A 10,404-nucleotide genomic window follows, 5' to 3' on the forward strand; every position below is an offset into this window, starting at 1 on the left:
AAGGATACTTTGACACATTCCAATCCTTTGATCATCAAGACTCAAAATCCATCTCATGAGTATCTTCCGAATTGTGGTTATCGTTGGGGGATGCTTCAACGTCAGAACCTATTCCTAAGAATATAAAGCTCTATGAAAATTACACTAGTGTACATGAGACGTGGGATAGAAACTCCATCATAATTGATGATGTAGTTGCGCATTTTGTTGCGCATAAGTTTGTTGAGTCAGATGATATCGAACCACACTCCGTTGATGAATGAATGCTAACGTAGAGAGATTTGGCCTAAATGGAAAGATGCGATCCAGGTTAAGTAGGATTCTCTAACGAAGAGGAAGGTTTTTGAGTCAATAATGCTAACACCTCCTGACACAAAATCTATTGACTAATGGGTCTTCGTTAGAAAGCGTGGTGACAAAAAGATATGGTAATCTAGCCTTATGGCGTAAGACTTCTCACAAAACGCCCTGGAATCAACTACGATGAGATATATTCTCTCGTAATGGATGTCATTGCACTCCACTACCTTGTCAATTGGGTAGTTTTCGAATAACTGATTATGCAGCTTACAAATGTGGTCATTATGTATCTCTATGGGGATCTAGATACGGAATATACGTGAAGGTTCATGGTGAACTTCATTTACCCAAGTCAAGTGGCTCTAGACCATGGATCGCGTCTACAAAGAGGTTGAAACACTCACTAAAGTGACTACTTGATTGGGAAGGGATATGCCCGCGCGTTTCCATAACAAGTTTCGGATTCTATAGCAGTTCATGTTGGACACGATCTTTATTGGAAGCCCTTAAAGAGTTAAGGGAAACCTTTGAACACTTAAAATCCGAGTTTGAGATGAAGGATTTTGGGAGAACACAATTATGTCTCAGTTTGGAACATGTGCATCGTGTTGATAGATGTTTAGGCATTTTGACAAGGTCAAACCTTCAAGCACCCCCATGATCGTTCGTAGTCTTGATCCTGAAAAGAATCTTCTTCGTCCAAAGGATGATGATGAAGATGTGCTAGATGTAGAAGTGCCTTACTAAAGTACAATAGGTGCATTATTGTACTTAGCTCAATGCACAAGACCGGACATCTCATTTGCAGTGAACTTGTTAGCTAAGGTATAGCTCTGCGCCAATGCGACACCATTGGATTGGTGTAAAAAGATATCTTTCTATACTTGAGATGTACGATTGATATGGGCTTGTTCTATCCCTACAGAGAGACGATGGATTCAGACCCATCACACACCAGGAACTCTGCCAACACTGGCCGGCGTCCACTATCCCAGTCCCAAAAATGGTAAGCGTTTTGGAAGGTTTTGCTGATATTGGGTATCTCTTTGACTCATACAAAAGTCATTTCCAAACTGGTTAAGTGTTCACTATGGGTAAAGACCGTGATATCTTGGAGGTCTACAGAACAGACCCTAATCGCTATATCTTCGAACAATGCAGAGATTATTACTCTTCACGTAGTGGTTTGTGAATGTATATGGATTGGATCCATAATTACCCATATTCAAACAATTGTGGTTTGAAGTCTACCATAGATGAGCCTACGAGCATATAGGATAATGCTATTTATTTTGAACAAATGAAGCAAGGCTACATCAAAAGCGACAGCACCAAGGATAATCATAAACAACAAACACTCCTCAAGATCAAAGTGAACTAGGTTTGATTTGAGGACAGTATGGTAGACTTGCTCACTACGTCATTGCCTAAATTCTACTTTCGAGAAAATGTTGGTAGCATCGTTTGCAGAAGTTATCTGAACTCCAATGACCGTAGTCATCAGGGGGAGATGCAGACATCAAGGGGAGGTGTCTACATGTGTGGTCTCGAAACATGAAAGGTGTGTTGTGCTCTTTTTCCCCTTCGATCGAGGTTATTTTTGTCCCACTGGGTTTTTGTTACTCGGCAAGGTCTTTAATGAGACAACGAGATGAGCACCACATTTGGGTCACACAAGGGGGAGTGTTCAAGTAAATCCAGAATATGTGTCTAGCCCAAACTCTAGGTTACTTGACCTAGTGGTAATAGAGTTAGAATTAGAGATAATATCGGAGAATCTTGGAGATATCCAATAAATTGTAATATACGTTTCCTTGTAGAACTCTGATTCTATGTCTTGTAATCCTCTATATAAAGAGTCCCTTATTATCAATGAAAGTACGACTCAATTCTCTCCCAATTTTAGTTTTCCTTAAACATAGATTTCATTTTTTGAAGAATTACACAAATTGTTATAATTTAAATCTGACAAATATAAGCCAACCAGCAAGATTACATCATCTTTAAATACTTTAATTGTAGATCTTTTTTATTGGTCTCATTATTATCGCAATTTTCATTAAATTCATCATGATTGCTAGAATTGTGGAGTTTTTTTTATATAATTTTTTTAATTCAAAGGTTATATAGATTTAAGTGAATGTGATATTTACTTTTCGGTAATTTAAACTTTTTATTTTAAAGGTAACTTTCTGTTTTACTTGTAGCCCAACTTAAAGGTAGATGTTTAAAGTTTTTAACCCAACTAATAGATTTTTTTTTTTAAATTACAACCTAAAATTAGACACGTATGTTTAGCTAACTTGACTTTTAAGAATTTTCATATCAACCTACTAATTAGAATCATTTTCATATCAACCTCTTTCTTAGGTATTCTATCATTGCGAATGGACCATGTTTATTAGGTTGAAAGTTTCTAAATTATACCTATATGCATATACCTATCTAATAAGGTACCTGATCATCAGAACACTTTTTCTAGTTAATTTGATTTCAAGTGTGTATCTTATATATGTGAGGTTTATTTTTTGTTTCTTCTTGTATGGCACCTCTATATTAGAATCAATTTTTTAAATATTTTTATTGGTATTGTTAGGTTTTCTACTATATTATACTTATGATCATAGAAGATACGACATTTTTTTAGCTTGAAGGTTTATGGTATTCAAGCCTCATTTACATATAACTATTTAATTATTTTTTTTTTTTTTAAAGGAACCTATAACTATTTAATAAGTAAACTAGAAATGTAGTAGTTAGAGTGAAAAGCTAGCATGGGATTAATATGACAATATACCTAAAAAAAAAAAAGTAATCCAAGAACAAGATACATACCTTACAATTAGACATTTTTCAAGTATGTAGAGAGGTACCGAATGTGAGCCTAGGAGTGAAAACACAATAACAAAAGTTTTTTGCCCATTTCCTGGCCCCATCTCCAACACTTTTCTTTTCTTTCAGAACATTTCTTTAGTTGTCCCTCAGAGACACAAGAGAGAAGTACCATGCCTACTTTCCCCCACCCTTTCTTTGAAGCAAGAAAAACATTTTCTTTTAGTGTTTGAATCAAAATCTCTTTCCATCTTTTGAAACAATAATTGATCCCATTAAGGAAAAGAAACTTGAAATTCTATTTGGAAAGGAAATACCTATATATAAGGAAAATAAGAACTAAAATTTGTGTTGGAAATGAAGTACTATTGTAATGAGTATATATAAAAATATATACTCAAGTCAGTAATCACAATATAAAGCAAGGAATAAATTAAGGATGTAATTGATTATGATAAAGTCAAAACAAATTGTTTGTTTAGCTTAATATTTCAAATTCAAATGGATGATAATATTAAGGAAGATACTTAATTTAACTCTCCATGTTCAGAAGGGAAATTTAGATATATATCTAAAAAGTGAGAAAAATTATTAATTATAAACATATACTCTATATATATGGAAGGTTTGCTTATGTAGAGTGGGTGATGTGCTCTTAAATATATTTTCTTTTATCTTTAAACCCTCTCAGCTAGGGTTTGAGAGAGCACCGCCCATGGCTAGGCATCTCTATACCTGCCTCCATCTCTGGTGGAGAAAAATTCCGGCACTTCCTCTGGTATCACAGCTGTCGAGTAGCCGTCCTCCCCTTTTCTTTGTTTTTATCCTTAAAGTCGAGATCAGTTTCTTCTCAAATGGTATCGTTCTGGGATTTGAAGATGAGCTCAGTTCAGCTGCCATTTGTATTAGTGGTTACTGGTGGAGGGAAGATTCTGGAACCAAGGCTTCTCAAGGTTCCCATTGGGCGTAGGAGATCGATCGGCATAGAGCAGGTCGAGGACCAATTTTGGAGTTGTGTGTCTTGGTCTATGCCACATTTGTGGCTTGCTACGATGGTGGGTTGTTGGACTGGTTTCCTCTTCATGTTGTTGTGGGCGACAAAGATATGGATGGGCTTGATGATGTTGGTAGTGCTCGAGAAGGCAGTGGTTCGGGTATTTACAGACCAGGGTTGATTTCCTCTGAATTCAACGATAGCATGGTTTGTGATGGGCTTCGACCAGGTCAGGGATTGCCATACATGGCTAGTGGTAGGTTGGATTTATCGGGTGATCCCGATGGTCAGCTGACTTAGTGGGGCAGAGGCAAGATCAGAAATTCTCTTGGTTGGGTGCAAGGACAAACCCTACTTAGGGTTGGGCCTTGCTATGTTCTTCAGACTTGGGCTTGAGCCCTTTTAAGTTGACTAGGGCTGCAGCTTGTGGACTTATTATCTTCTAGATCCAGATTTGGGATTCTGGTGGCTTTAATATAAAAACTTGGGACCCGGGACAAGTTTTGTCTTGGTACCTGACACCTTATTTTTATTGGGCTCAATACCCACGAGGAACTACAAGAATTATTGATCTTAGGTTGTTAGAGAGTCTACTGAAAGATTCTACGGAAAAATTTTATTGTCAATTTCTTATTAGTTTACTCCTCCCTGAGCTTCACTCAATAGGTGGAGTGGTATTGTATTTAGCGGTGTCTCTTTCTGATGGCCCCACTGGGGCGGGTCACTGTGTAATATTGTTTTTTTCATATTGAATAAAAATTGCTGATTTCCTTCTACTAAAAAAAAATGTAAAGTGGGTGTAAATTGAAAGAACAATATCTATGAGTTTTTCCCAATAGAAGATCTTTTTGGGTTTATATCTAATTTTCTCTACATATTATCTCAATAAAAAAGGGGTGAAATTTGCAACCCCCCACCCCCCCCCTCACAAACCATGCACACTCCCCTCCATGAATAATTTTTCAATGGATATGCATATAGAGAGGGTGTGGTTTGTAAAAAAATGGGATGCCAATCTCACCCCCATAAAAAATAAAAAAGTTATTAGTTGAAAGATTGTTTTTATTTATTTTTTATTTATTTAATGAATTCACTTTAATATAATAGCAAATGTAGCTAATATTATATAATGATCCACCCGAGGGGCTATGTTAGAATTAGACCACTGTGTAGGAACCAAAAGGACCATAACATAATATCACCCTAAGATTAAGCTCCAAGAACCTGGAAATACTAAGGCTAAAAACCGAACAATTCAAGTTATACCCTCAATTATTTTTAAACTAAAAGCAAAAGACCCTAATGAGAAGGGGTATCCCCAAACTCATTTGCAAAGGGCCTAAAGCCAACAAGCCTAGAGCCCAAAGCCCAGAAGCCAAAGCATATGAGCCCAACCACCAAATAGAAACCCTAGCTTCCACTGTGCCGCCATCATCGCCATTGACAACCATTGCCCCGATAGTTTCACCATTCTGAAAACATTGCCGACCAACCACCACAATAGCACGTCGGCCCTCATAGTGCAAACCCTAACCCAAGAGGTCCAACTTAGAGCCCCTTTCTCCAACCAGCATTAATCACCGCCGCTATGGCCTAGCCCATCCTCAGCACTATTGCAACTGTCGTCAATGACTTATATCACAGCATTAAACAGCCAAACTTGCAGTCAAGTTGTCACCTCCACAGCCCACAACCCCATAAGCAGACCACCAACCAACCAGTCCTCCACCGCCAACAAAGGATGAAGATCAGCCGCCACTACAAGGGTTCAAATCCCCAAGATCTGCCGCAAGCAAAGATGGCTTGAGGCAAGTCAAAGGATCCCGATCCCACTAGGGGTCAAAACCCGTTGTCGCCACCCTATTTCCATGACCTTAGATAAAGATTAAGGAAGAGAGGGTAGCCGTCGAGTCGACCCAAATGCTTGAGATCAACTGAGGCTGCCACTATAATGCTCGCCTCTGCCATCAGATGTAAGGCCTAGGGCAAAAATACCCACCACCAGAGAGAGGAGAGAAAAAAAAACATTTTTATCATCTAGAATCTAGTTGGGAGATTGTTTAGTCATTCAACAATAGTAAATATATAGATTGAATCGTATTTGTCATATAATCAGAAGCTCTTTTGGGATTTGTAACTCATTGTTATCATATGATCTCAATTGTCCATTTTCAGGCTTAATTTTCTTTAAAGCTTAAATCATGAAGTCAAGAAAATCCAAATTCAATCCATTATCTAGCATACTGCGACCAGATAAATAGATGAACGCAATATCACAATCATCATATTGCTAAAATTTTAATATTTATTAATTTTTACTAGGGTGACCAATTTGATGGATTTATAATGTGAAAACTTCAAATTATGAGAAAACATTGTTTAGCTAGTCCTAAAATTATGGTTATTTTAGTTCCGAAGCTAAACTCATCTTAACTTATACTAGTTTGTTTTAGAGAAACAGGAATTGAGAGAGAATCGCTATGTATTCTCATTGATAATAAGGGCCTATTTATATAGAGGATTACAATGCATAGAATCTGTATCATACTAGAAAAGGTAATCATACATTGAATAGGAATCTCTAGATCCTTCTAATTAAATCATATTACCACTAGGTCAAGTAACCTAGAGTATGGGCTAGACACAAAATATGGATTTACTTGAACACTCCCCCTTGTGTCGCCTAAACGCGATGCTTCTCTGGTTGCCTCGCTAAAAACCTTGCCGAGTAACAAAAACACAGTGAGACAAAAATAACCTCGGTCAAAGAGGAAAAAGAGCACAACACACCCTTCACGTTTTGAGATTTACATGTAGACATCTCCCCCTGATGTCTGCGCCTTCCCCTGATGACTACGATCATGGGAGTTCAAATAATTTCCGCAAGCCAATTCTTGCCACGTGTTTCTCGAACGTGGATTTGGGTAATAACTTAGTAAATAAGTCTGCCACATTGTCCTCAGATCGAACCTGGTTTACTTTGATCTTGAGGAGCTTCTGTTGTTGCTGATTGTAGAAGAATTTAGGCTATATGTGTTTGGTATTGTCGCCTTTGATGTAGCCTTGCTTCATTTGTTCAACGCAAGCAACATTATCCTCATAAATGCTCATTGGCTCATCTGTGGTAGACTTCAGACCACAACTACTTCAAACTTGCGTAACTATGGATCGCAACCATATACATTCAGAAAATGCTTCGTGAAGAGCTATAAGCTCTGCATGATTCGAAAAGGTAGCGACTAAGGTCTGCTTTGTAGGCCTCCAAGATATCACGGTCTTTCCTATGGTAAATACATAACCAGTTTGGGAACGACCTTTGTGTGGGTTAGAGAGATACCTAGTATTAGCAAAACCTTCCAAAACACTTATATTATTTTGGGACGAGGAGAGGGAACGCAATCCACCATGTGTGGTGTCCCTGGAATTTGATGGGTTCGAATCCATCGTCTCTTTGTACGGATAAAACAAGCCCATATCAATTGTACCACTTAGGTATCGAAAGATATCTTTAACACCAGTCCAATAACGTCGTGTTGGCGCAGAGCTATATCAAGCTAACAAGTTCATAGCGAATAAGATGTCCGGTCTCATGCATTGTAATGTCCCGGACCTAAATTTTACCGTTTACTAGTCATTTGGACGAGAAACGACAATTTCTTTCACTTTTTACTTGTTTAGATACTTTTAGTGGCCCTAAAAGTTGACTTTTCATTTGGGTCAAAATTTGAGGAAACTTCCTTCATGAAAGTTGTAGAGGACGTTAAACCGAGCGCGTGCATATGTGGTGCGTAAAAATTGGAGTTCGTATGTGAAAGTTATAAGCGAAAGATTAAAGTTACTGTTTACGGTTACTGTTCATGGTAAGTTTCTATAAATAGCCGAGTTACTGTGGTAAGTTTCCATTTTTGGAAACCTACCCGGCTCTTTCTCTCTCCTCCCCCGACATTTCCTTCCTCTTCGGCCCGATTCTTCCTCCTCCGATTTCTCCCTCCTCCGGCCGACCCAAGGCGAAATCCGGCCATCCCCAAACTCGTCTCCTCCCCCTTGACGCATCTGTGGTGGTATTTTGGGGAGATTTGGCCGGAGGAGCTCGATTTCTTGCTGGGAAGGTTACTGTAGCAACTTGCGGGTTTTGACGATTTCCGGCGATTCCGACCGTCTCCGGCCACCAAACCGGCGTCGAAGGTTCGGTTTTTGACATAGATCATTTCCCCTAAGGTCTTTCATTTCAATTTGCAGTGTAGAGGTCGAATTAACGATTTGAAATTTCTAGGGTTCTTGGAGTTTTCTGGAAAAATTTCACCGGCCTGTTTCGACTGTTTAAAGGTAAAATTGGGATGTGTTGTAGTTGAGAAAATTGATCAGTGTGTTGAGTAGGTGCTACTGTCAAAATATGGTGGCCATCGGAGGTAGTGGCCGCCGGCGCGTTGGGCCCACGTGCTGCCACTGTTGGCGGCGCGTGGAGGCGTGTGTGGGCAGTGTTTTAATTTCAGTTTTTAGCCCTTTAAATTGTATAAATGTTGTGGAGCTTGTTTGTGAAGTTTGGTGAATTTTGGAAGAGTTTGGATATGTTTGTGAATTCCCGAAGTTTGGAAGTTTTGGTTGTCGAATTGTGGGAATCCGACCTTCGGGTTTCCTTTGTTCCGATATGGAATACTTTAATCGACGGAGATAGGTTAATGGTGAAGTTTGGATTGAATCTGGAAAGAAATGGAGAGGTGGGATTTCATAGGGTTTTGGGATTCAGTTTAGAGTCGTACTTGTTTATCGAATTATTGTTTACGGAATATAATTATGTACAGGACGAGGTACCGACCCATCGCTTGACGAGGATCCTTACGCTTGGGTACCACGTTAGCCGCATACTATGAGTGGACTTTTATTTTCAAAGAATGATGCATGCATTTATTTATTTGTTTCTGAGATGATAATTTGTTTATCGTATTACTTTCCTGAGCATATGGTTATTTTCAGAAATGGTTTGGGATATTTGATTATTTGAAGATTTTATGGCGTGCGGGGTCACGTCATTGGATTTATACTATTTATATTATATTTATATTCGTCGATTTGAGATTTTTTAGAAAGATTTTCGAAATAGGATTTCGATGAAGTTAATACTTATTTATTTATCGACTTCGGTTTTGGCATTGGGAATGCCTTGTTGATGATTTTGGAAATTGATTTTGTTCCGGTTTACGAGTAATATTATTTCTTCCTATTTATTTTGAACTTGTGATTATCTTGGCGTGTGGGACACGTCGTTGGAAATTCATTTACCAGAGTTGGGGAAGTTTTATGGATTTATGAGGTTTTCGGATTTTCTTTCGCCATACTTTGGGTGACTTATCATTGCTAGCTTTGATCTTCTGCCTTTGTGGTGAGGTGATGGGATCACCAAAGCCCTCCACCTTTGTGGCGCTGGTTACTGTCTCTGTGACAGTAATTCTGAAGCCCAGTATCCTATCGCTACACATACTGGCGTAAGGGTATATTACGGGAGTAATGGGAGTACTTTAGCCTGGGAGGCTCATTCGTATGGCTATCGCCTTCCCCTACTCACTTCACTACTTAGGCTAGCAGGGCTAGCTCGATTTTCGTTTAACCAGCGGGACTGATCTTATTTTTCCTTGAGTATCAGAATTCCAACTTTTTCTTTTAAATCGTTGTTTGACTAGCGGGGCTAGTCGGCTTTCATGAGCAGAACTCCTCTTGTTTTATTTTTTCGTTAATCATTGCATGCATCGGGAACTTTTTAAAGAAATAAATGTGGGAAAGTATAAAATCCCTTTTGTTTGAAATTGTTTATTTTTGTCCACTCACGCTAACGTTTTTTTTATGTACTTTCCCCTGGGCCCTTCAGTTTCAAATGCCCAATTCGCAATGTAGCTGTTCGGCTTTAGGAGTTGAGGCTTAGCACCACCGCTGTCATCTATCCCTCGTAGGTTACTTGCTAACCTACTATGTGTATCGTTGTTCTTTTGGTTCTAGACTGCTCTGATAACCTTGAGATTTTTGTATTAATATTGTAACCTTTGACTTGGTTGTAATTTGAGTTAATTGGATAATTTGATACTCTAAATTGCGGAGTTGTGCGGTTTTGGGAGCAGGGTGGCTCCAAGAGTTTTGGGAGGGTCGTTTAGAAGTGAAATTGAAATTCTACAGGTTTTGGGTTGCCCATTTTTAAGGGAGGTTATGCCGAAAATTTTGATAAACCTTCTTTAAAGGTGGGTCCCGCGGGGCCACTTCAGATTCCAGGGTGGAATCTGGAGCGGACC

This window comes from Rosa chinensis, chromosome 4 (genome assembly GCF_002994745.2).
Source record: "Rosa chinensis cultivar Old Blush chromosome 4, RchiOBHm-V2, whole genome shotgun sequence".
NCBI lineage: Eukaryota > Viridiplantae > Streptophyta > Magnoliopsida > Rosales > Rosaceae > Rosa > Rosa chinensis.